Below are 27,727 nucleotides of genomic sequence, written 5' to 3'. Positions count from 1 at the left end.
CTGACCCTGGCACATATCAAGGACGCGGTCCTATATATGCGGGATACCCAGAGGGACATTTGCCTGCTGGGCTCTAGAGTAAACGCAATGTCCATTTCTGCCAGAAGGGTCTTATGGACTCGGCAATGGACAGGGGATACCGACTCTAAAAAACACATGGAGGTTTTACCTTATAAGGGTGAGGAATTGTTTGGGGACGGTCTCTCGGACCTAGTTTCCACAGCTATGGCTGGGAAGTCAAATTTCTTGCTTATGTCCCTCCACAGCCTAAGAAAGCACCGTATTACCAAATGCAGTCCTTTCGTTCTCAGAAGAGCAAGAAGGTCAGAGGTGCGTCCTTTCTTGCCAGAGGCAGGGGTAGAGGAAAAAAGCTGCACCATGCAGCTAGTTCCCAGGAACAAAAGTCTTCCCCGGCTTCCACTAAATCCACCGCATGACGCTGGAGCTCCACAGGCGGAGCCAGGAGCCCTGGGGGGCGCATCTCCGACATTTCAGCCACCAGTGGGTTCGCTCACAGGTGGATCCTTGGGCTATACAAATTGTGTCTCAGGGATACAAGCTGGAATTCGAGGTGACGCCCCCTCACCGTTACCTAAAATCGGCCTTACCAACTTCCCCCATGGAAAGGGAGATAGTGTTGGCGGCAATTCACAAACTTTTTCTCCAGCAGGTGGTGGTAGAGGTTCCCCCCCTTCAACGGGGAAGGGGCTACTATTCCACTATGTTTGTGGTACCGAAACCGGACGGTTCGGTCAGACCCATTTTAAATTTAAAATCCCTGAACATTTATCTGAAGAAATTCAAGTTCAAAATGGAATCGCTCAGAGCGGTCATTGCAAGCCTGGAAGAGGGGGATTTTATGGTGTCTCTGGACATCAAGGATGCTTACTTGCATGTCCCCATTTATCCGCCTCATCAGGAGTACCTCAGGTTTGTGGTACGGGACTGTCATTACCAATTCCAGACGTTGCCGTTTGGCCTGTCCACGGCACCGAGAGTTTTTACCAAGGGGTTACAATTATCCCATACTTGGACGATCTCCTCATAAAGGCGAGGTCCAGGGAGCAGTTGCTGATCAGCGTAGCACACTCTCAGGAAGTGTTGCGTCAGCACGGCTGGATTCTGAACATTCCAAAGTCGCAGCTGATTCCTGCGATGCGTCTGCCCTTCCTGGGCATGATTCTGGACACAGACCAGAAGAAGGTGTTTCTCCCGGAGGAGAAGGCTCAGGAGCTCGTGACTCTGGTCACAGACCTCCTAAAGCCAAAACAGGTGTCGGTGCATCACTGCACACAAGTCCTGGGAAAGATGGTGGCGTCATACGAAGCCATTCCCTTCGGCAGGTTCCATGCGAGGATCTTTCAGTGGGATCTGCTGGACAAGTGGTCCGGATCGCATCTTCAGATGCATCGGATGATCACCCTGTCCCCCAGGGCCAGGGTGTCTCTTCTGTGGTGGCTACAAGGTGCTCACCTCCTCGAGGACCGCAGATTCGGCATACAGGACTGGGTCCTGGTGACCACGGATGCAAGCCTCCGAGGGTGGGGGGCAGTCACTCAAGGAAGAAACTTCCAAGGGCTGTGGTCAAGTCAGGAGACTTGTCTGCACATAAATATCCTGGAGATACGGGCCATATACAACGCCCTGAGTCAAGCGGAGCCTCTGCTTTGAGACCAACCAGTGCTGATTCAGTCAGACAACATCACGGCAGTCGCTCATGTAAACCGCCAGGGCGGCACAAGAAGCAGGGTGGCAATGGCGGAAGCCACCAGGATTCTTCGTTGGGCGGAGAATCACGTGCAAGCACTGTCAGCAGTGTTCATTCCGGGAGTGGACAACTGGGAAGAAGACTTCCTCAGCAGACACGACCTCCACCCGGGAGAGTGGGGACTTCATCAAGAAGTCTTCACGCAGATTGTAAATCGATGGGAACTGCCACAGGTGGACATGATGGCGTCCCGCCTCGACAAAAAATTAAAGAGGTATTGCGCCAGGTCAAGAGACCCTCAGGCGATAGCTGTGGACGCACTGGTGACACCGTGGGTATTCCAGTCGGTCTATGTGTTTCCTCCTCTTCCTCTCATACCCAGGGTACTGAGAATCGTAAGAAAAAGAGGAGTGAGAACAATACTCATTGTTCCGGATTGGCCAAGAAGGACTTGGTACCCGGAACTGCAAGAAATGCTCACAGAGGACCCATGGCCTCTGCCTCTCAGACAGGACCTGTTGCAACAGGGGCCCTGTCTGTTCCAAGACTTACCGCGGCTGCGTTTGACGGCATGGCGGTTGAACGCCGGATCCTAGCAGAAAAGGGCATTCCGGCCCTATCCATTTTCTTTCAAAAAGAACTGGCTTCACTGCCTGAGGTTCAGACGTTTGTTAAGGGAGTGCTGCATATTCAGCCTCCTTTTGTGCCACCAGTGGCACCTTGGGATCTTAACGTGGTCTTGGGTTTCCTGAAATCCCACTGGTTTGAGCCACTTAAGACAGTGGAGCTAAAGTATCTCACGTGGAAAGTGGTCATGCTGTTGGCCTTGGCTTCAGCTAGGCGTGTGTCAGAATTGGCGGCTTTGTCATGTAAAAGCCCCTATCTGGTTTTCCATATGGATAGGGCAGAATTGCGGACTCGTCCGCAGTTTCTGCCAAAGGTGGTGTCATCTTTTCATTTGAACCAACCCATTGTGGTGCCTGCGGCTACTCGTGACTTGGAGGATTCCAAGTTGCTTGATGTAGTCAGGGCTTTGAAGATCTATGTCGACAGGACGGCTTGAGTCCGGAAAACTGACTCGCTGTTTATCCTGTATGCATCCAACAAGCTGGGTGCTCCTGCTTCAAAGCAAACCATTGCTCGCTGGATCTGTAGCACGATTCAGCAGGCTCATTCTGCGGCTGGATTGCCGCATCCAAAATCAGTGAAAGCCCATTCCACAAGGAAGGTGGGCTCTTCTTGGGCGGCTGCCCGAGGGGTCTCGGCATTACAGCTTTGCCGAGCTGCTACTTGGTCGGGTTCAAACACATTTGCAAAATTCTACAAGTTTGATACCCTGGCTGAGGAGGACCTGGTGTTTGCCCATTCGGTGCTGCAGAGTCATCTGCACTCTCCCGCCCGTTTGGGAGCTTTGGTATAATCCCCATGGTCCTTACGGAGTCCCCAGCATCCACTAGGACGTTAGAGAAAATAAGAATTTACTCACCGGTAATTCTATTTGTTATGATTCCAGTACTCCTGACCGGAGGAGATCTAATGACAATGGCCAGAGTACTGGAAGGGGAATGCTGGTTACGGGAGCTAGAAAGACTAGTTGCCCCTGGCGCCCTAACTCTATTGTCTCACCCGTGCTATCGAAAATCCCTTGCGAGACTATGGTTTCTTGAGCCCCTGGCAGCCACGTTTGAAAGGCGGATTATGTCTGTCCAACTCCGGTGCCCCCCGGTCTTAGTGAGAGACAAAGGGAAATCCGAGGCAGGATGATGACAAGAGGACCTCTGACTGACAACAGGCCAGGGGCAACAAGCTAACTAACCAAACCAGAAGTATGCGCGGAAAAACCGCCAGATAAAAGGACAACCAAAATCCACTAGTCCGTTACTCCTACCCAGCACCGCTGGATACCAGAGTGGATCTGTGGGAGCGGAATCCTCCGCAAAAGCTCCGAAACAAAAAGTAATAAAGCGGCCAAGCCGCAACACACGGCTACGCCGTGACTCACGAACACCACTGGATGTTTAAAGGTGCTCAGTCAGGACTCCAGGAACAGATGACGACTTCCGAGTACAGGACAACTGAGGACAGGAACGACCGGGTACAGCAGGACTGGAAACACTCTCAGCAAACAGATACAGCATGCAGGAAGCTATTACCGGCGTCTGTGAGAAGCCCTGGAAGTGTACTTAACAGGGAGTCCTCCAATCAGCTGTTCAGAGGCTGATTGGATTAAATGCCATGCAGCTGCCTTGCTGCACGGCCAGGAAACAGGTGCCCTATTAATTTAAATGGACCCAGCAACGGGGAACGCGGTCCGCCAGTGGCGTCCCCGTTGCTAGGGTCCGTGCGGCTCCGTGCGCCCGGCGTCTAGCGTTGCCAGGGAGCCGGCGGCTGTACGCGCACGGCGTCCCTGGTTGCTAGGCGCCGGGCCGCACCGACGAGCGGACCCCGGCGCCTAACAGTACCCCCCCCTTGAGGAGGGGTCAAGGAACCCCTAAAGCCAGGTTTCCGAGGAAATCATCGAAAAAATGCCCTCTTGAGCCTCGGGGCACGGAGATCCTTATCCAGGACCCAAGACCTTTCCTCTGGACCATAGCCCTTCCAGTGCACCAGAAAATAAAGCCGACCCCGGGACAATTTGGAATCGAGAACCTTCTCCACCAAGAACTCCTGATGTCCCTGTACATCTACTGGTGATTTCCCCTGAGAGATCTTCCGAGGAAATCTACTGGAAGAAACGTATGGTTTCAACAGGGAGCAATGGAACGTATTTCCGATTCGGAGAGCTCTTGGTAAACGTAACCGGAAAGCAACTGGATTGATTTTTTTAATAATATGAAATGGTCCAATAAATTTGGGCCCCAATCTAGCTGAGGTTTGTCGAAGTCTAATGTTACGAGTCGACAACCATACCCTGTCTCCCACCTTAAAAGTGCAAGGACGCCGGAGCCTGTCAGAAAACTTTTTCTCTCGAAATGCCGCTTTTCTGAGAGCAAGGTGCACTTTTTTCCAAATGACTCTGAGATGAGAGGTTAAGGTTAGCGAGGAAACAGAGGAATGTTGAAAAAAAGAATTAGCTCTGGGGTGAAAACCAAAAACTGAAAAGAATGGAGACACATTAGTGGAGGAATGACAAGAATTGTTGTAAGCAAACTCCGCCAAAGGAAGAAACTCGGACCAATCATTCTGGAGTTTGGCTGAGTACAAACGCAAATACTGTTTTAATGATTGATTAACTCGCTCGGTCTGCCCGTTGGATTGGGGATGATAGCCGGATGTTAAAGACAATTTCATCTTTAATGAGGCACAAAAAGACTTCCAGAATTGTGCAATGAATTGTGGACCCCGATCAGAAACAATATCAGTGGGCAACCCATGAAGTCTGAAAACATGGCGGAGAAACAAAACAACCAATCCCTGGGCAGATGGCAGTCGGGGAAGAGCAATGAAATGGGCCATCTTGCTAAAACGGTCCACTACCACCCATATGACTCGGAATCCGGCTATCAGAGGGAGGTCTACCACAAAATCCATGGAAATATGAGACCATGGCCTGAGAGGAACATTTAAGGGCATAAGTTGCCCGATAGGCAAGGAACGGGGAACCTTATGCTGTGCACAGACCTGACAAGAAAAAACAAACTCCTTAATGTCTTTAGAAAGACCAGGCCACCATACTGAGCGGGAGACTAATTCCAAAGTCTTAGAGATCCCCGGATGCCCGGCAACTTTGCTATCATGAAACTCAGTCAAAACAGTAGCTCTCAAAAACTCAGGGACGTAAAGACGACCAGCAGGAGTATTTCCAGGAGCTTGATGTTGAAGCTGCTTTAACTGGGTAAACAAATCTTGTGTGAGGCCTGCCCAAATGACTGAAGACGGAAGTATGGGAGTAACAGGACTGTTATTATGAACTGGAAGAAAACTGCGTGACAGGGCATCCGCCTTGGTATTCTTGGAACCTGGCCTAAAAGTGATAATAAACTTGAAACGAGTAAAAAATAAAGCCCAACGAGCCTGCCGGGCATTCAGCCGCTTAGCTGATTCGATGTACTGAAGATTTTTGTGGTCAGTCAATACTGAAATGGTATGTGTTGCTCCCTCAAGCCAATGCCTCCACTCCTCGAAAGCCCATTTAATAGCCAGTAACTCCCGGTTACCAACATCGTAGTTGGATTCAGCAGATGAGAATTTCCTGGACTTAAAGGCACAAGGATGTAGTTCCAGAGAGTCCGGATCCTTCTGAGATAGGATAGCCCCCACTCCAACCTCCGAGGCATCAACCTCAACAATGAAGGGCAATTCTGGGTTGGGATGTCTGAGGACTGGAGCTGAGACAAAAGCTTGTTTCAAGGCCTGAAAGGATAACTCAGCTTCACGTGACCAGTTGGTAGGATCCGCTCCCTTCTTAGTCAGTGCCACAATGGGAGCAACCAGGGCGGAAAAAGAATGAATAAATCTTCTATAATAATTCGCAAACCCTAAAAAGCGCTGAATTGCTTTTAAGTTGGTGGGTTGCGCCCAACTAAGGATGGCTTGGAGCTTCTTAGGTTCCATACAGAATCCCCGAGGGGAAATAATGTACCCTAAAAAGGATACCTCCGTGACATGAAACTCACACTTCTCCAGCTTGGCATATAGGTGATTTTCACGTAATTTTTGAAGAACCTGACGCACCTGGGTAACATGTTGTTCAATTGAGTCAGAATAGATCAGGATGTCGTCTAAGTAAACGACCACGAATCTTCCTAGAAAATCACGGAGCACATCGTTAATGAGATCCTGGAAAACTGCCGGAGCGTTAGACAAGCCAAACGGCATCACCAGATACTCGTAGTGACCCGACTGAGTACTGAAAGCCGTCTTCCACTCATCTCCCGACTTGATTCGGATGAGGTTATACGCTCCCCTCAGGTCAATTTTAGAAAAAATCACAGCCGAACGCAGCTGATCAAAGAGGACAGAAATCAGCGGCAGAGGGTAAGTATTTTTAACTGAGATCTTATTCAGGGCTCTAAAGTCAATGCAAGGTCTGAGTGATCCATCTTTTTTCTCCACAAAGAAGAAGCCTGCACTTAAAGGGGATTTAGATGGCCTGATAAATCCTTTCCCTAGGCTCTCCTTAACATACTCATTCATGGCCGCAGTTTCTGGCCCGGATAATGCATATAACCTTCCCTTTGGCAATGTGGCACCAGGAATTAGCTCAATAGCACAATCATAAGGCTGATGGGGAGGCAGAATGTCCGCATTGCCCTTGGAAAACACATCAACAAAGTCCTGGTATTCCACGGGAATGAATTCGGGAATGGCAGCAGCTATTCTGACGGGAAACGTAATACATTCCTTATTACAGATGGTACCCCATTGTGAAATCTCCCCCGACTGCCAATCAATGATGGGATTATGAAAGGCCAGCCAAGGGTGACCCAGAACCACTGGAACTGCTGGGCAATGGGTAAGGAAAAACTCGATCTTTTCGGAATGAAGAGCTCCTACCGTAAGTAGTATAGGGGGTGTACGGAGGGAAATAACCCCATTGGACAAGGGACTCCCATCTAAACCATGCATGGTGATACACCTACCCAAGGCTAACTGAGGAATACCTAAGGCTTTGGCCCACGTTAAGTCCATAAAGTTCCCTGCAACTCCACTGTCAACAAAAGCCGACACCGAAGAACTGAGGCTGCCAAAGGAAACTTTAGCTGGGACTAAAAGGGAGTTATTCGAGGAGATAAGCTGCAGACCAAAGTGAACCCCCTCACAATTCACTTGGTCGAGGCGTTTCCCGACTTGTTCGGACAATTACGGGCAAAATGTCCCTTACCCCCACAGTACAAACAAAGACCAGAGTTTTGCCTTCTGGCTCTTTCTTCTGGAGACAGCCGGGAGAGACCTATCTGCATGGGCTCCTCTATGTCCTCAGGAATGGAAAATACACATGGAGTAGACCTGACAGGTGCTCCTTTTTCAGCCCTCCGCTCTCTGAGACGACGATCAATCTTAATAGAAAGCTCCATGAGTTTATCGAGAGTCTCAGGAGCGGGATACTGAAGGAGACTGTCTTTTATAGACTCAGATAAGCCGAGGCGAAACTGACTGCGCAGGGCTGGGTCATTCCAGCCACAGTCGTTCGACCAACGGCGAAACTCTGTACAATAAACCTCTGCAGGATTTCTACCCTGTCTGAGAGCGCGTAACTGACTCTCAGCGGATGCCTCTCTATCAGGGTCATCATACAAAAGCCCTAAAGACCCCAAAAAGGCGTCTACTGACAACAATGCCGGATCCTCTGCTTTTAAACCAAAAGCCCAGGTCTGAGGATCCCCCTGGAGCAAAGAAATAATAATTCCGACCCGCTGAGATTCAGTACCTGAGGAGATCGGTCTTAAACGAAAATAAAGTTTACAGGATTCTTTAAAATTAAAAAACTCCTTCCTATCACCAGAAAAACGGTCAGGCAAGTGCATTTTTGGTTCAGGGACTACCCTCGGGGAAGTTCGTAAAAGATCTTCCTGCGACTTCACCCGAAGGGAAAGATCCTGAACCATCTGAGTAAGTTCTTGAATCTGGCTGACTAGGAGCTGGCCAGGATTTGGCCCTAAACCTGTGGGATTCATGAGGCCGATAACTCTTACAAAACTGAATAAGGAAAAAATCAAACCCTGTTTAATTTTAAGTTTTGGTATGGCCGGTAATAATGTTATGATTCCAGTACTCCTGACCGGAGGAGATCTAATGACAATGGCCAGAGTACTGGAAGGGGAATGCTGGTTACGGGAGCTAGAAAGACTAGTTGCCCCTGGCGCCCTAACTCTATTGTCTCACCCGTGCTATCGAAAATCCCTTACGAGACTATGGTTTCTTGAGCCCCTGGCAGCCACGTTTGAAAGGCGGATTATGTCTGCCCAACTCCGGTGCCCCCCGGTCTTAGTGAGAGACAAAGGGAAATCCCAGGCAGGATGATGACAAGAGGACCTCTGACTGACAACAGGCCAGGGGCAACAAGCTAACTAACCAAACCAGAAGTATGCGCGGAAAAACCGCCAGATAAAAGGACAACCAAAATCCACTAGTCCGTTACTCCTACCCAGCACCGCTGGATACCAGAGTGGTGTTATGATTCCCGTACTCCAGACCAGAGGAGATCTTATGGCAGAGGTCTGAGTACTGGAAAGATATACTGGTTGTGGGAGCAGGAGAGCCTAGTAACCCCTGGCGCCCTAACTCCGTTGTCTCGCCCGTGTTATCAGAAATCCCCTGCGAGACTATGGTTGCTTGAGCCCATGGCAGCCGCGTTCGAAGGGCGGATTATGTCTGCCCAACCCCGATGCCCCCTCAGGTCTTAATGGGAGACAAAGGGAAATCCGAGACAGGGTGATAACAAGGGGCCCTCTGACTAAGCAACCAGGCCAGGGGTTACAAGCTAACTAACTAAACCAAAAAGTATGTGCGGACTAGCCGCCAGGGAAAAGGACAACCAAAGATCCACTGATCCGTAACTCCTATCCAGCACCGCTGGATACCAGAGTGGATCAGGGGGAGCGGAATCCTCCGCAAAAGCTCCAGAACACAAAGATACAAAATAATAAACAGTAAGCGGTCAAGCCGCAACACACGGCTACGCCGCGACTCACGAACACCACAGGATGTTAAAGGTGCTCGGTCAGACTCCAGGAACAGATGACAATTTCCGAGTACAGGATCACTGAGGACAGGAACAACCGGATAGAGCAGGACTGGAAACTCTCTGTAACCAACACAGGCAAACAGGAAGCTATCACCGGCGTCTGTGAGAAGTCCAAAGGGTGCTTATAACTGTGAGCTCCCCAATCAGGAGCCAGACTGGGTAATCACAAGTAATGCCGTGCAGCTTGCATGCTGCACGGCCAGCACACCATTATACAATTAGAAAAGACCCAGCAACGGGGAACGCGGCCCGAACGTGGCGTCCCCGTTGCTAGGGTCTGAGCGGCTCCGTGCGCCCGGCGTCTAGCATTGCCAGGGAGCCGGCGGCTGTACGCGCACGGCGTCCCTGGTTGCTAGGCGCCGGGCCGCACCGACGAGCGGACCCCGGCGCCTAACAGTACCCCCCCTTGAGGAGGGGTCAAGGAACCCCTAAAGCCCGGTTTCCGAGGAAATTCTCGAAAAAATGCCCTCTTGAGCCTCGGGGCATGGAGATCCTTATCCAGGACCCAAGACCTTTCTTCTGGACCATAACCTCTCCAATGCACCAAAAAATAAAGCCGACCCCGGGACAACTTGGAATCGAGAACCTTCTCCACCAAGAACTCCTGCTGACCCTGTACAACTATTGGTGATCTCCCCTGAGATATCTTACGAGGAAATCTACTGGACGAAACATATGGTTTCAGCAATGAGCAATGGAAAGTATTTCCGATCCGTAAAGTTTTTGGTAAACGTAACCGGAAGGCAACTGGATTGACTTTTTTGATAATGTGAAATGGTCCAATAAATTTAGGACCCAATCTGGCTGAGGTTTGTCGAAGTTTAATGTTGCGAGTCGACAACCACACCCTATCTCCTACTTTAAAAGTGCACGGCCGCCGGAGCCTGTCAGAAAATCTCTTTTCCTGAAATGCCGCTTTTCTGAGAGCCAGGTGCACTTTTCTCCAAATGAGCCTAAGATGAGAGGTCAAGGTCAGTGAGGAGACAGAGGAATGTTGAAAAAAGGAATTAGCTCTGGGGTGAAAACCAAAAACTGCAAAAAATGGAGACACATTGGTGGAGGAATGACAGGCATTATTGTAAGCGAACTCCGCCAATGGAAGAAACTCAGACCAGTCATTTTGGAGTTTGGCCGAGTACAACCGCAAATATTGTTTTAGTGATTGATTAACTCGCTCAGTCTGCCCGTTGGATTGGGGATGGTAGCCTGACGTTAAAGATAATTTCATCTTCAATGAGACACAAAAAGATTTCCAAAACTGTGCAATGAATTGTGGACCCCGATCGGAAACAATATCAGTGGGTAACCCATGGAGTCTGAAAACATGGCGGAGGAACAAGACTGCCAATCCCTGGGCAGATGGCAATCGGGGAAGAGCAATGAAATGGGCCATTTTACTAAAACGGTCCACTACCACCCATATGACTCGGCATCCGGCTGACAGAGGGAGGTCCACCACAAAATCCATGGAGATATGAGACCATGGCCTAAGAGGAACATTCAAGGGCATAAGCTGACCGATAGGCAAAGAACGGGGAACTTTATGCTGTGCACAGACCTGACACGAAAAAACAAACTCCTTAATGTCTTTGGAAAGACCAGGCCACCATACTGAGCGGGAGACTAATTCCAAAGTCTTAGCGATTCCCGGATGCCCGGCAACTTTGCTATCATGAAACTCCGTCAAAACAGTTGCTCTCAAAAACTCAGGGACAAAAAGACGACCAGCAGGAGTATTTCCAGGAGCCTGATGTTGAAGCAGCTTTAACTGGGTAAATAAATCCTGTGTGAGGCCTGCCCGAATGACTGAAGACGGAAGTATGGGAGTAACAGGACTGTTGTCTTGAACTGGAAGAAAACTGCGTGACAGGGCATCTGCCTTGGTATTCTTGGAACCTGGCCTGAAGGTGATAATGAATTTGAAACGAGTAAAAAATAAAGCCCAACGAGCCTGCCGGGCATTCAGTCGTTTAACTGATTCAATGTATTGAAGATTTTTGTGATTAGTCAAAACTGAAATGATATGAGTCGCTCCCTCAAGCCAATGCCTCCACTCCTCGAAAGCCCATTTAATAGCCAGCAATTCCCGGTTACCAACATCGTAGTTGGATTCAGCAGAAGAGAATTTTCTGGACATAAAGGCACAAGGGTGTAATTCAAGGGAATCCGGATCCTTCTGAGATAGGATAGCCCCTACTCCAACCTCTGAGGCATCAACCTCAACAATGAAAGGCAATTCTGGGTTGGGGTGTCTGAGGACAGGGGCTGAGACAAAGGCTTGTTTCAAGGCCTGAAAAGATAGCTCGGCTTCACGTGACCAATTGGTAGGATCCGCTCCCTTCTTAGTCAGTGCCACAATGGGAGCAACTAGGTCAGAGAAAGAGTGAATAAATCTTCTATAGTAGTTCGCAAACCCTAAAAAGCGCTGAATTGCTTTTAAGTTGGTGGGTTGCGCCCAACTAAGGATGGCTTGGAGCTTCTTTGGTTCCATACGGAATCCCCGAGGGGAAATAATGTATCCTAAAAAGGATACCTCCGTGACATGAAATTCACACTTCTCCAGCTTGGCATATAGGTGATTTTCACGTAATTTTTTTAGAACCTGACGCACCTGGGTAACATGTTGTTCTACAGAGTCAGAATAAATCAAAATATCGTCTAAGTAGACTACAACGAATTTTCCAAGAAATTCACGGAGCACATCGTTAATGAGATCCTGGAAAACTGCCGGAGCGTTAGACAGGCCGAATGGCATAACCAGATACTCATAGTGGCCTGACTGAGTACTGAATGCCGTTTTCCACTCATCCCCTGACTTGATTCTGATGAGGTTATATGCTCCTCTCAGGTCAATCTTAGAAAAAATCACAGCCGAACGTAGCTGATCAAAGAGGACAGAGATCAGTGGCAGAGGGTAAGTATTTTTTACTGAGATTTTATTCAAGGCTCTAAAGTCAATGCAGGGTCTGAGTGAACCATCCTTCTTCTCTACGAAGAAGAAGCCTGCACTTAAAGGGGATTTAGATGGCCTGATAAATCCTTTCCCTAGGCTTTCTTTAACATACTCATTCATGGCCACAGTTTCAGGTCCGGACAATGCATATAACCTTCCCTTAGGCAAAGTGGCACCAGGAATTAGCTCAATAGCACAATCATAAGGCCTATGGGGAGGCAGAATATCCGCATTGCCCTTGGAAAAAACATCAACAAAATCCTGGTATTCCACAGGAATGGGTGCGGGAATGGCAGCAGCTATTCTGATGGGAAGCGTAATACATTCCTTATTACAGATGGTACCCCATTGTGAGATCTCCCCCGACTGCCAATCAATGATGGGATTATGAAAGGCCAGCCAAGGGTGACCCAGAACCACTGGAACTGCTGGGCAATGGGTGAGGAAAAACTCAATTTTTTCAGAATGCAGAGCTCCTACCGAGAGTAGAACAGGAGGTGTACAGAGAGAAATAACCCCATTGGACAAGGGACTCCCATCTAAACCATGCATGGTGATACACCTACCCAAGGCTAACTGAGGAATACCTAAGGTCTTGGCCCATGTCAAATCCATAAAGTTCCCTGCAGCTCCACTGTCCACAAAAACAGAGACCGAGGAACAGAGGCTGCCAAAGGAAACTTTAGCTGGGACTAACAGTGAATTATTTGAGGAGATAAGCTGCAGACCAAAGTGAACCCCCTCACAATTCACTTGGTCGAGACGTTTCCCGACTTGTTCGGACAACTACGGGCAAAATGTCCCTTACCTCCACAGTATAAACAAAGACCAGAACTTTGCCTTCTGGTTCTTTCTTCAGGAGACAGTTTGGAGAGACCTATCTGCATAGGCTCCTCTATGTCCACAGGGATGGAAAAAACACAAGGAGTTGACCCGACAGATGCTCCTTTTTCAGCCCTCCGCTCTCTGAGCCGACGATCAATCTTAATAGAGAGCTCCATGAGTTTATCGAGAGTCTCAGGAGCGGGATACTGAAGGAGACTGTCTTTTATAGACTCAGATAAGCCGAGGCGAAACTGACTGCGCAGGGCTGGGTCATTCCATCCACAGTCGTTCGACCAACGGCGAAACTCCGTACAATAAATCTCTGCGGGATTCCTACCCTGTCTGAGAGCACGCAACTGACTCTCGGCGGATGCCTCTCTATCAGGGTCGTCATACAATAGCCCTAAAGACTTTAGAAAGGCGTCTACAGAAAATAAAGCCGGATCGTCTGTCTTTAAACCAAAAGCCCAGGTCTGAGGATCCCCCTGAAGCAGAGAAATAATAATTCCAACCCGCTGAGCCTCCGTACCTGAGGAGACTGGTCTCAAACGAAAATAAAGTTTACAAGACTCTTTAAAATTAAAAAACTGTTTTCTATCCCCAGAAAAACGGTCAGGCAGATGCATTTTTGGTTCAGGAATGACCCTCGGGGAAGTCCGTAACAGATCTTCCTGTGACCTCACCGAAGGGACAGATCCTGAACCATCTGAGTAAGCTCTTGAATCTGGCTAACTAGAAGCTGGCCAGGATTTGGCCCGACACCGGTGGGATTCATGAGGCCGACAAATCTCCCAACTGAACAAGGGAAAAAATTAACTCCTGTTTAATGTTAAATTTAGTCTGGCCGGTGATAATGTTATGATTCCCGTACTCCAGACCAGAGGAGATCTTATGGCAGAGGTCTGAGTACTGGAAAGATATACTGGTTGTGGGAGCAGGAGAGCCTAGTAACCCCTGGCGCCCTAACTCCGTTGTCTCGCCCGTGTTATCAGAAATCCCCTGCGAGACTATGGTTGCTTGAGCCCATGGCAGCCGCGTTCGAAGGGCGGATTATGTCTGCCCAACCCCGATGCCCCCTCAGGTCTTAATGGGAGACAAAGGGAAATCCGAGACAGGGTGATAACAAGGGGCCCTCTGACTAAGCAACCAGGCCAGGGGTTACAAGCTAACTAACTAAACCAAAAAGTATGTGCGGACTAGCCGCCAGGGAAAAGGACAACCAAAGATCCACTGATCCGTAACTCCTATCCAGCACCGCTGGATACCAGAGTGGATCAGGGGGAGCGGAATCCTCCGCAAAAGCTCCAGAACACAAAGATACAAAATAATAAACAGTAAGCGGTCAAGCCGCAACACACGGCTACGCCGCGACTCACGAACACCACAGGATGTTAAAGGTGCTCGGTCAGACTCCAGGAACAGATGACAATTTCCGAGTACAGGATCACTGAGGACAGGAACAACCGGATAGAGCAGGACTGGAAACTCTCTGTAACCAACACAGGCAAACAGGAAGCTATCACCGGCGTCTGTGAGAAGTCCAAAGGGTGCTTATAACTGTGAGCTCCCCAATCAGGAGCCAGACTGGGTAATCACAAGTAATGCCGTGCAGCTTGCATGCTGCACGGCCAGCACACCATTATACAATTAGAAAAGACCCAGCAACGGGGAACGCGGCCCGAACGTGGCGTCCCCGTTGCTAGGGTCTGAGCGGCTCCGTGCGCCCAGCGTCTAGCGTTGCCAGGGAGCCGGCGGCTGTACGCGCACGGCGTCCCTGGTTGCTAGGCGCCGGGCCGCACCGACGAGCGGACCCCGGCGCCTAACAAGTGGATCTGTGGGAGCGGAATCCTCCGCAAAAGCTCCGAAACACAAATAATAAATAATAAGTAATAAAGCGGCCAAGCCGCAACACACGGCTACGCCGTGACTCACGAACACCACTGGATGTTTAAAGGTGCTCAGTCAGGACTCCAGGAACAGATGACGACTTCCGAGTACAGGACAACTGAGGACAGGAACGACCGGGTACAGCAGGACTGGAAACACTCTCAGCAAACAGATACAGCATGCAGGAAGCTATTACCGGCGTCTGTGAGAAGCCCTGGAAGTGTACTTAACAGGGAGTCCTCCAATCAGCTGTTCAGAGGCTGATTGGATTAAATGCCATGCAGCTGCCTTGCTGCACGGCCAGGAAACAGGTGCCCTATTAATTTAAATGGACCCAGCAACGGGGAACGCGGTCCGCCAGTGGCGTCCCCGTTGCTAGGGTCCGTGCGGCTCCGTGCGCCCGGCGTCTAGTGTTGCCAGGGAGCCGGCGGCTGTACGCGCACGGCGTCCCTGGTTGCTAGGCGCCGGGCCGCACCGACGAGCGGACCCCGGCGCCTAACACTATTTCTCGTAGACCGTAGTGGATGCTGGGCGCCCGTCCCAAGTGCGGACTTTCTGCAATACGTGTATATAGTTATTGCTTAACAAAGGGTTATGGTTATGTAGCATCGGGTGAGTGATGCTCAGTTGTTGTTCATACTGTTAACTGGGTAAGTTTATCACAAGTTGTACGGTGTGATTGGTGTGGTTGGTATGAGTCTTACCCTGGATTCCAAAATCCTTTCCTTGTAATGTCAGCTCTTCCGGGCACAGTTTCCTTAACTGAGGTCTGGAGGAGGGGCATAGAGGGAGGAGCCAGTGCACACCAGATAGTACTGAATCTTTCTTTAGAGTGCCCAGTCTCCTGCAGAGCCCGTCTATTCCCCATGGTCCTTACCGAGTCCCCAGCATCCACTACGGACTACGAGAAATAGAATTACCGGTGAGTAAATTCTTATTTTTGTGTATTAGGTATTGTCTTCGGTGGTATGGCAAACCAGAAATAAACAGCTCATTATGGTTCATGGATGGTGACAGGGGAGTAAGTTAATGCTAGAAGCCTGATGGCAAGATAGTTGTTGGTGCCCTGCATCTGCTCGCATTCACTACCAACACCCCATCCCAGCAACACCCAGGGGCACCAACATGGTGGTGGTAGTGGGGTACTAATTACCTGGGCCCAGGCTTGTTAGAGGGGGCCAGCATGGGACATCTGAGAATGGTGACATTGGCCCCCTGTACAGCAGCGAGGAGATGGGAACTTTAGGGTGGTGGGCAGAGCCGTAACTAGACTTTTTGGTGCCCTGTGCCAGAGAGAGAATTGGTGCCCCCCCCCCCCCCTCTCCATTTTTCCAATAGGGACATAAGGTGCATGCTTCGTGGGTAAGGGGCATGACAAGATTGATCCCAGAGAAAGCCCATGCTACGATACCCCTTCCCACATTTTTATATTTGTATAATATAATACACACACATTTATAGACCACTGCAAGAAAATGGATTTGGACACAAAGCCTCTTTATACCACATTCAAGTACTTTACTTGAGAGCTCGTTGTTATTCAGTTACAATACCCTTTTTCTCTAACGTCCTAGTGGATGCTGGGGTCTCCGTAAGGACCATGAGGAATAGTGGGCTCCGCAGGAGACTGGGCACTCTAAAGAAAGATTTAGTACTATCTGGTGTGCACTGGCTCCTCCCTCTATGCCCCTCCTCCAGACCTCAGTTAGAATCTGTGCCCGGCCAGAGCTGGGTGCTCCTAGTGGGCTCTCCTGAGCTTGCTAGAAAAGAAAGTATTTTGTCAGGTTTTTTATTTTCAGAGAGCTTCTGCTGGCAACAGACTCTCTGCTACGAGGGACTGAGGGGAGAGAAGCAAACCTACTCACGGCAGCTAGGTAGCGCTTCTTAGGCTACTGGACACCATTAGCTCCAGAGGGATCGAACACAGGTACCTAACCTTGATCGTCCGTTCCCGGAGCCGCGCCGCCGTCCCCCTCGCAGAGCCAGAAGAACAGAAGCAGCAGAAGCATGAAGACATCGAAATCGGCGGCTGAAGACTCCTGTCTTCACTTAAGGTAGCGCACAGCACTGCAGCTGTGCGCCATTGCTCCCACAGCACACCGCACACTCCGGTCACTGTAGGGTACAGGGCGCAGGGGGGGGGGGGGGGGGGGCGCCCTGGGCAGCAATTAAGATACCTTTTGGCAAAATTATACATATATACAGTCAGGCACTGTATATATGTACGAGCCCCCGCCATTATTTTTACACAGAAACGGGACAGAAGCCCGCCGCTGAGGGGGCGGGGCCTTCTTCCTCAGCACTCACCAGCGCCATTTTCTCTCCACAGATCCGCTGAGAGAAGCTCCCCAGGCTCTCCCCTGCAATAGAAGAGGGTAAAAAGAGAGGGGGGCATATAAATTTGGTGCAAAAACAATATATACAGCAGCTACTGGGTTAACACTATGTTACTGTGTGATTCCTGGGTCATATAGCGCTGGGGTGTGTGCTGGCATACTCTCTCTCTGTCTCTCCAAAGGGCCTTGTGGGGGAACTGTCTTCAAATAGAGCATCCCCTGTGTGTGTGGTGTGTCGGTACGTGTGTGTCGACATGTCTGAAAAAAGGCTCCCCTAAGGAGGAGATAGGGCAAATATGTGTGTGAGAGGGTGTCTCCGTCGACAACGCCGACACCTGTTTGGATATGTGTAAGTGCTGAGGTGAATTTATTGCACAAAAGATTAGAGAACAGACAGGAAATCTACCCATGTCTGTCCCTATGTCACAGAGACCTTCAGAGTCTCACAATGCTCACTATCCAAAATAATAAACACGGATATCGACACGGAGTTTGACTCCAGTGTCGACTACGATAATGCAAAGTTACAGCCAAAATGGCTAAAAGGTATTCAATATATGATTATTGTAATAAAAGATGATTTGCATATCACTGATGACTCATTTGTCCCTGACACAAGGGTACACATGTTAAGGGGAAGAAAGCTGAGGTAAATTTCCCTCCTCTCATGAGGAAAAAGAGCGGGAATCTCCAGACAAGAGACTGCAGCTTCCCACAAAAAAATTCTCAGGCAGTATCCTTTCCCCACTAGGGCCAGGATGTGATGGGAATCTTCCCCTAGGGTGTCACGTTTGCACAGAAGGTAGCACTAGCTATTCTCAGGTATCCTGCAGATAGCGTGCACATTCTAGTACGCTACTCAGACCGGCGATTATGTCGGCATGGGTTTATAGCGCGGTGGCAGCGTGGACAGGTACCTTATTGGCAGAGATTGAGACCCTAGTAGGCATATAGATATATATATATATATGTATATATAGAGATATATATATATATTGAAGATGCTGTCTTAAGAGATAGGTATATATATATATATATAAAACATGCCCAAAGAGACATGAGTATACTGGGTCCTAGAGTCAAAGCTATGTCGATTTCTGCTTGACGTGTCCTGTAGAATAAGCAATGGAACAGCTAGTTCCCAGGGAAGTCCTCCCCGAACTCTGCAAAAAAAATCCACCGCATGTCGCTGGAGCTCCACAGGCGGAGCTAGGCCCGGTGGGGGCACGCTATCATAAGTTCAGCCACAAGTGGGTTCACTCCCTATTAGATCCCTGGGCAATAGATGTTGTGTCTCCGGGATACGAGCTGGATTTGGAGAAGATGCCTCCTCACTGACGGCCCTGCCGGCTTCCCCCTGCGAGAGGGTAACAGGGTTAACTGCAATTCACAAGTTGTATATTCAACAGGTGGTGGTCAAGTTTCCCTTCCTTCGACAAGGAGGGGGTTATTATTCCACCAGGTTGTAGTCCCGAAACCGGAAGGTTAGGTCAGACCCATATTGAATTTAAAATCCCTGAACATATACCTGGAAAGGTTCAAGTGCAAGATGAAATCGCTAAGAGCGGTCATTGCAAGCCTAAAAAAGGGAGAGATTTTATGGTGTCTCGGGGCAAAAGGGATGCATACCTTCGTGTTCCCATTTATCCGCCTAAGCAGGCGTACCTCAGAATTGCGGTACAGAATTGTCATTACCAATTTCTGACGTGGCCGGTTGGTCTCTCCACGGCCTTGAGAATATTCACCAAGGTAATGGCGGAAATGATGGTGCTCCTGCGGAAGCAAGGTGTCACTATTATCACGTACTTGGACGATCTCCTCATGAAAGTGAGATCAAGAGAGCAGTTGCTGAACAGCGTATCACTTTCTCCGGAAGTGAAACGGCAACACGGCTGGATTCTATATATTCCAAAGTCGCAGTTGGTTCTTACAGCTCATCTGCCTCTTCTAGGCATGATCCTAGACACAGACCAGAAAAAGGTTTATCTCCCGATAGAGAGGGCTCAGGAGCTCTTGACACTGGTCAGGAATCTATTAAAACTAAAACAGGTGTCAGTGCATCACTGCACTCGAGTCCTGGGAAGGAGGGTTGCATCATACGAGGCCATTCCCTTCGGCAGGTTCCATACCTTCCAATGGGACTTACTGGACAAGTGGTCCGGATCACATCTTCGGATGCATCGGTTAATCACCCTATCCCCCAGAGCAAGGGTGTCTCTCCTGTGGTGACTGCAGAGTGCTCACCTTCTCGAAGGTCGCAGATTCGGCATTCAGGACTGGGTCCTGGTGACCACGGATGCAAGCCTCCGAGGGTGGGGGGCAGTCACACAGGGAAGAAATTTCCAAGGGCTGTGGTCAAGGCAGGAGACTTGCCTTCACATCAATATCCTGGAACTAAGGGCCATATACAACGCCCTAAGTCAAGCGGAGACCCTGCTTCACGACCAACCGGTTCTGATCCAGTCAGACAATATCACCGCAGTGGCTCATGTAAACCGCTAAGGCGGCACAAGGAGCAGGGTGGCGATGGTAGAAGCCACGAGAATTCTTCGCTGGGCGGAGAATCACGTAAGCACACTGTCAGCAGTGTTCATTCCGGGAGTGGACAACTGGGAAGCAGACTTCCTCAGCAGGCACGACCTCCACCCGGGAGAGTGGGGACTTCACCAAGAAGTCTTCACGCAGATTGCAAATCGACGGGAACTGCCACAGGTGGACATGATGGCGTCCCGCCTCGACAAAAAGCTAAAATGGTATTGCGCCAGGTCAAGGGACCCTTAGGCGATAGCTGTGGACGCACTAGTAACACCGTGGGTGTTCCAGTCGGTCTATCTGTTTCCTCCTCTTCCTCTCATACCAAAGATGCTGAGAATTGTAAGAAAAAGAGGAGTGAGAACAATACTCATTGTTCCGGATTGGCCATGAAGGACTTGGTACCCGGAACTGCAAGAAATGCTCACAGAGGACCCATGGCCTCTGCCTCTCAGACAGGACCTGTCGCAACAAGGGCTCTGTCTGTTCCAAGACTTACCGCGGCTGCGTTTGACGGCATGGCGGTTGAACGCCGGATCTTAGCGGAAAAAGGCATTCCGGATGAAGTTATTCCTACGCTGATAAAGGCTAGGAAGGACGTGACAGCAAAGCATTATCACCGTATATGGCGAAAATATGTGCTTGGTGTGAGGCCAGGAAGGCCCTACAGAAGAATTCCAGCTGGGTCGATTCCTGCACTTCCTACAGTCAGGAGTGACTATGGGCCTAAAATTAGGGTCCATACAGGTCCAGATTTCGGCCCTATCCATTTTCTTTCAAAAAGAACTGGCTTCACTGCCTGAGGTTCAGACGTTTGTTAAGGGAGTGCTGCATATTCAGCGCCCTTTTGTGCCACCAGTGGCACTTTGGGATCTTAACGTGGTGTTGGGTTTCCTGAAATCCCACTGGTTTGAGCCACTTAAGACTGTGGAGCTAAAGTATCTCACGTGGAAAGTGTTCATGCTGTTGGCCTTAGCTTCGGCTAGGCGTGTGTCAGAATTGGCGGCTTTGTCATGTAAAAGCCCCTATCTGGTTTTCCATATGGATAGGGCAGAATTGCGAACTCGTCCGCAGTTTCTGCCAAAGGTGGGGTCATCTTTTCATTTGAACCAACCCATTGTGGTGCCTGCGGCTACTCGTGACTTGGAGGATTCCAAGTTGCTTGATGTAGTCAGGGCTTTGAAGATCTATGTTGCCAGGACGGCTGGAGTCAGGAAAACTGACTCGCTGTTTATCCTGTATGCATCCAACAAAGTGGGTGCTCCTGCTTCAAAGCAAGCTATTGCTCGCTGGATCTGTAACACAATTCAGCAGGCTCATTCTGCGGCTGGATTGCCGCATCCAAGATCAGTGAAAGCCCATTCCACAAGGAAGGTGGGCTCTTCTTGGGCGGTTGCCCGAGGGGTCTCGGCATTACAGCTTTGCCGAGCTGCTACTTGGTCGGGTTCAAACACATTTGCAAAATTCTACAAGTTTGATACCCTGGCTGAGGAGGACCTTGTGTTTGCCCATTCGGTGCTGCAGAGTCATCCGCACTCTCCCGCCCGTTTGGGAGCTTTGGTATAATCCCCATAGTCCTTACGGAGTCCCCAGCATCCACTAGGACGTTAGAGAAAATAAGATTTTACTCACCGGTAAATCTATTTCTCGTAGTCCGTAGTGATTGCTGGGCGCCCGTCCCAAGTGCGGACTTCTTCTGCAATACTTGTATATAGTTATTGCTTAACTAAGGGTTATTTTATGATTGCATCAGGTTTATCGGATGCTCTGTTTATGGTTATGTAGCATCGGTTGAGTGATGCTCAGTTGTTGTTCATACTGTTATCTGGGTAAGTTTATCACAAGTTGTACAGTGTGATTGGTGTGGCTGGTATGAGTCTTACCCTGGATTCCAAAATCCTTTCCTTGTAATGTCAGCTCTTCCGGGCACAGTTTCCTTAACTGAGGTCTGGAGGAGGGGCATAGAGGGAGGAGCCAGTGCACACCAGATAGTACTAAATCTTTCTTTAGAGTGCCCAGTCTCCTGCGGAGCCCACTATTCCCCATGGTCCTTACGGAGTCCCCAGCATCCACTACGGACTACGAGAAATAGATTTACCGGTGAGTAAAATCTTATTATTACATCACATATTTCAATATACTGCCCCACCCAGGATTCAAACCTATAACCCGTTGAATTCTAATCAAACACCCTACTCAGAAGAAATCTTAAGTGGAGTTCATGAATGTTGTATAGGTATTAGTGACAGAAGTGGTGGGGGTAGGAGACAGGGGCGGTCAGGAGATGCTGGGCTTCAAAAAGGGGGGAAGCAGCAAGTGAAAGTAATTAAAACAGGTAATTGAGAAATGCTGCTAACAGTGCCCCCTACCCTGCAGCGCTATGTGCGGTACCCCTTCCGCACACACCTAGTTACGGCCCTGGTGGTGGGGAGTGTGCACTGAAGAGGAAGTCTCTCTCGGCTGCTGTAAGCGGGACCCTGCCTCCTGCAGATCACACTCACCCTCCACATTCACTTCCACAACCCCGGCAGCAGCCAGACAGGGAGAGGGAGGACCACAGCACATGTCCCCTGAGCTCCCTGCCTATTCCTGCTCTGGGGTGCATAAAGCAGAACCTGGAGCAATGGAGGAGGTCAGTGTGCCACCTTTAGAGCTGGCGCCCGGAGGCAACTGCCTTGTATTGTCTCCTGTATTTATGCCTCTGGATAGTAACCCTATCACCAGGAACTCACTCCCTCATCTGTCACACTCTCTATCAGTCTCTCTGTGGTAGCCGGGGAGGGCTGGGTCCATCAGTGATTTTAAAAGCATTGAACACAAGGCCAACTCCTCACATAAGCAAGCAGTTTATTCACAGTTCAGACAGTGTTATCACGACAATAACATTTAACTCCTGGTTCTCCTCTTCAGCACAATATTCATAAGGGTTACATCAGGTTACATTTCCTTCCATTCGCTTCACTGGCAATAACAGCATAAACAATGATGTGACAGCATTACAGTACAGTATATACCAGCGCAGTCTCTGGGTATCAGTAGTGCGGCGTCCGCAAACTGAGATTCATTTTGGTGTGCTCTCCCCCATTTGCCAGGGGCTCTATCTAAACGGGATCTCTCATGGACACGTTACTGGGGGCCTTCTGCCAAACGTGGTTTCCTACCACTCACCCAGATAGTCCTCTCCCGAAGACTCACACCTCCCGTCCTGCTTCTTGGGTACCCCTGAAGGTGGGGATCCCCTTTGTTTCTTCCACTGATTGCTCATGCTGTTGCTGCTCTCACACTGCAAATCTGGATATCTTTTGCTGTTCCTAGCAGCACCTACATGCTGTTCCATAATGCCAGGGACTGTGGAGTACCATGCTTGTTCCACAGTCCTTAGACTGCGTTTCTCCTGGACACTTAGCCTGTGCCCTCCATCTCAGTCCTCAGCTCACACTGCATTCTAGCCTGTGTTTTTTTCTTGTCCTGTAAAACCCCCCTACACTTCCTGTCCTAACCCCTTACATGTCGCAGGGTCTGTGAGAACTGGTTTGACTAGTTTTGGGGCCATAAACTCCCCCACTCACTGATAAGAATTAAATGGCTTTTGGAACTTTCCAATATCTGTTAACATTCCAGTACGCCACATCTCCAGCTATAAATACCCCTGTAAATCAGACCTGTTTATTATAGCATACCTGCCCTCCTCATAACTTGGTACTTTCTTCTCCAACCCTTCATCATGGATCTTTCCCAGTTCACCCTGTAAGTGTTCCCTAAGTATGTAAGCTCTTGCATGCATGGCCTTCTCCTGCTTGTTATCTCTAGCATGCACATCTCAACATTTGGATGGGTGGAATCAGGATAAGGTGTCGTAAGAACACGTCACACCCTTGAAGCATCTATGCACCCACACGGCATCCATTTACCAACACTCTGCTGTGCAAAGCAGTAGGTGAGATTGTGTCTTCCCTCCTACAGACAAGGCGGCGTGTGAGTGGGACAGTGCCCGAAAAGCGGGACTGTCTAGCCAAAATGGGGACATTTGGGAGGTATACCTAGCATATTCCATGCAACCAGTGCTCCGCTTCAGGGAACATGATCGCGGCATCACAAAGGGGCGTAGTTACACCTTTCCTGTACTCCAGGCTCCCCATCAGAAACCTGGGTGATCCGTGCCCACCCCTACCTCTCTCTGCACACCTGACTGCTGTACTGTATATTGGAAATATTTGTATTTTTTTAGTATTAGCCATTTTTGGTTGACAGTGCTTTCCTACCATGTACTTACATGTGAACATTATAAACACTGTGGAAGTTATTCAGCATTATGATGCAGTACTAGGCACAGAAGTGCAGCAACTCATTGCAACAAATTGGCTTTTACATTTTCCATGATGGACAACATGGTACTTTTTAGGACATCCACAAGGGGGCAGCACATTACTTTTACAGAAAAGCAGCAGAATATATTAAGAAATTTGAGCAAGAGCATGTACTGTAGCATTAACACTGACCATACAATTGATTAGTCTATGGATGAATGCTTTGAGAAGACCTCAGCCTACAGCATAGGCTGTATTGTGTATTTGATTATTGCACTTGGTTATATTTGCATGTTAAAGTTCTTTCCTAAACCAGGGCTTGTTGAATGTATTTATTTATTTATTTAGTTACTTAGAAGGTTATTTGGTACATACTGTATGTGCAGAACGTAAATAACATTTAAGGGGGGGGGGGCATGTTTCACTTGTACTGAGCCCACCACCATCTAGCGGCACCCTGGTATATACCTCAGTATGGGCCCCACACCATCTAACAGCACCTTCGTGTATACCTCAGTATGGGCCCTACACCAGATAATGGCACCCTGGTGTATACCTCAGTACTATGTGCCCACCACCATCAAACGGCACCCTGGTGTATACCTCAGTATGGGCCCTACACCATCTAACGGCACCCTGGTGTATACCTCAGGCCCAACAGCGTCATATGGCAGCCCTGTGTATATTTCAATATGGGCCCCACACCGTCATGTGGCAAACCTGTGTATACCTCAGTATGGGCCCCACACCGTCATATGGCAACCTTGTGTATACCTCAGTATGGTTACCTACATCACCTATTAAAGGATGATCACTAACTCCTAGGAACACTTGGACATACTTGTACTCTGCTGTGAACTAATGATACTGACCATTTGCTCCTTATATCAAAGCTTTATTAAAGCTTTACTTGGTCTATGTGCCTGCATTACTTTGCTATCGTGTGCCCTTCTTCCTCACAAGTATTTGCATTCTCTGATGTGCTCGTGTGATTTTGGGATCTATTCTGGTTCCCCCAGGGGGTGCAGCTGGAGAATAATACTTGACTACTCTCCTGGAGTGTCCAGGAGACTCACAAACTCTGGGGAGTATCCCCTGACTCCCGGAAGAGATGGAATCCTCCCAGTTCCCACCCAGTTCCCTAGTAAAATGACCAGGGCGGAGCTTGATCATGGTCTGCCTGGAAACTTCAACTTTCCCCCTTGTGCAGATAAAATGTTCCCTGATCTGATTGTATGATGATCATTCAGAACAACCATATTGCAATGTGTGAGGGGGCATTAGGTTCCTCTTAGGCAACATACCCGGCTCACTGTAAGGTTTCTTTTATATACAGCATCATTTTAAATTCTTCTAGACAGTGGTTCCCAAACTTTCTCGAATCACGGCGCCCTGGGGTCTCATCGTTTTTTTTCACTGCACACCTAGACCAAAAGTTTCTTGTTGAGATAATCAGCATAGATCATAAAATTAGGTAAATTGTGCTTACATGTAATCCTTATGTGGTGGCTGACTGCTCCTGTTTGTCCTTGTATCTTGTGATCGGCAGCCGCCAGCACCAGTTTTGCCTCTCACATTGGCCATAAATCGTTTGATTTGGGCATGGACCACCAACCCGTGGCTCTCCTGCAAGTACCTTGTGACACCCAGTTTGAGGTCCATTGTCTAAAGTTATTTGCTTATTTCACAATTTGTTCTGAATTTATGTGAACTCAGTTATTTAAAATACACAGTATATAACCGACTAGTTTAAAAAGTAATTAGGAATCTAATAATAAAGTCACCTTAGAGTCTTAAGTGCTGCTCCCCCCCCCCCCCCCCACTCCCCATTCAGTACTCACCCCCCACCCCTTTTGCTTTGTCCGACCATTCTTACCATGTTCCTGGCAATACATTCCTCCTTTCCTGCTCTGCCATGGTCCCATCTCCTGGCAGTGAGAGCCATTGGGGTGTGCATGTTGGAGATGGGGAATTTAGATCTATTAATTTTTTAAGAGCAGATTTGTTTTTAAAACATGTGACATTTTAGCACTCAGACATGTCCAGAAAATAACCATTGTTGCTGCAGTGACCCCGTACTGAGTAGCAGAACGCATATAAGATAAGAGGTACTGCGAATAATCATGAAATTAACTTTCCACGAACAGATTATCTTTCTTGGCTCTGGGTCAAATGAAAATAGATTAGAGAAAAAAAGTCTGCAAAATTGAGCTAAAAGTCCCACCTCCTGTTATACCCGATCTTCACTCCCTGACCTCTTAGTAGCTCATCCTACACTCCCACTATATAATGCCAGGCAGAGAGAGAGATCAGATCATTATACTTCACCTATCCACCACAATGGCACTGCTCCTCCTGCTGGTGACAGTCACCCTCGCAAGCATGTGCGCAGCTAACCCTCACCAGGTATGGTTTCATCTCCATTCCGAGGACCAAGACTTTTACCTGGGACAGACTAGGGGGGGGAATTAATGCAGTGGTTGTGTGTCAGAGACTAGGTGTGCATGACGACTCACCAGTGTGATACTTGCTGGGTACAGGTAACAGTTTTCTCCATTCACTGTATGTTTCAGAACCTTCAGGAGAGATCCAGTGGATCAGGTTAGTGATATTCCTTTGTTTCTGGATTGTTAACATCACGTTGATGTCATTTCAACAGTGTCTTCTTTGTGACAGGTCGGACAGATACCAAAAATGATATTTTCAGTGACATTTTATCTTCAAACCAAGGTATGTTACACAGGATACAAATCCATTAAACTCTCTGCTATTGGAGAGGAGATTGTCAAAATGTGCATGAGTCTGAAGGGTCTTATTGGGCCATCACGTAATATAAGCAAAGACATTGTTTAAGATATCCCCGTTGTGACTATTGACAACTTATAGTTTCTTGTGCTCATACATTATGAACTAGGCTGAGGTGTTTGTCTATAAAATGTATCTGTTAATAAGGGGGGGGGGGGGGGGGGGGCTGGAGACCCGGCACACATGATAATGTTGAGGCGCGTTCGCCACATTTTAAATGGACAGCAATAGGTGCCATGTACTGTATAGGTAATAATGTGTTTTAACAAGTTATAGTGAGGGGGACATGTACTAAGCAGTGATAAAAGTGGAGAAGTGAGCCATGGCAACCAATCAGCTGCTCTGTATACCTTGATGGTATGAAAATTATAAATGTTACGTCAGTTCTGATTGGTTGCCATAGGCAGCTTCTCCACTGGCTCACTTCTCCAATTTTATCACTGCTTAGTACATCTCCCGCTTATTAGTTCTCTATGCATGGTTGTAGAATCGCATGTTTAATGTACAGAATATGCACTTACAGGAATGTAAGATGTAGAAATGTATAAATATAGTGTAAGTGTATCAGTAGGTTTTGACATTTGGAAACAAATTATTTTTTAAGACATTGGGGGTCATTCTGAGTTGTTTGCTCGTTGCCAATTTTCGCTATGCTGCGATTTGTTGCTAACTGCGCATGCGCATGGT

The 27,727-nt window shown here is 48.7% G+C and overlaps 1 protein-coding gene across 6 annotated transcripts in view; it reads left to right on the top strand.

The window, feature by feature from the left end:
- Positions 1-27,727, top strand: part of LOC134968951 (embryonic protein UVS.2-like) — a 237,761-nt gene that overhangs the window by 15,293 nt on the left and 194,741 nt on the right. For 4 of the 6 annotated variants that reach the window (XM_063944583.1, XM_063944582.1, XM_063944586.1 and 1 more), the window contains one exon: positions 26,912-26,965. The gene's annotated coding sequence lies outside the window, so the exon portion shown is untranslated. Of the gene's footprint in view, positions 1-26,808; positions 26,837-26,911; positions 26,966-27,727 lie in introns of all 6 variants that reach the window. The other 2 variants (XM_063944581.1, XM_063944584.1) reach the window with 1 other exon arrangement.

This window comes from Pseudophryne corroboree, chromosome 11 (assembly GCF_028390025.1).
Source record: "Pseudophryne corroboree isolate aPseCor3 chromosome 11, aPseCor3.hap2, whole genome shotgun sequence".
Lineage (NCBI taxonomy): Eukaryota > Metazoa > Chordata > Amphibia > Anura > Myobatrachidae > Pseudophryne > Pseudophryne corroboree.
This window is presented reverse-complemented; position numbering and strand designations above follow the sequence as displayed.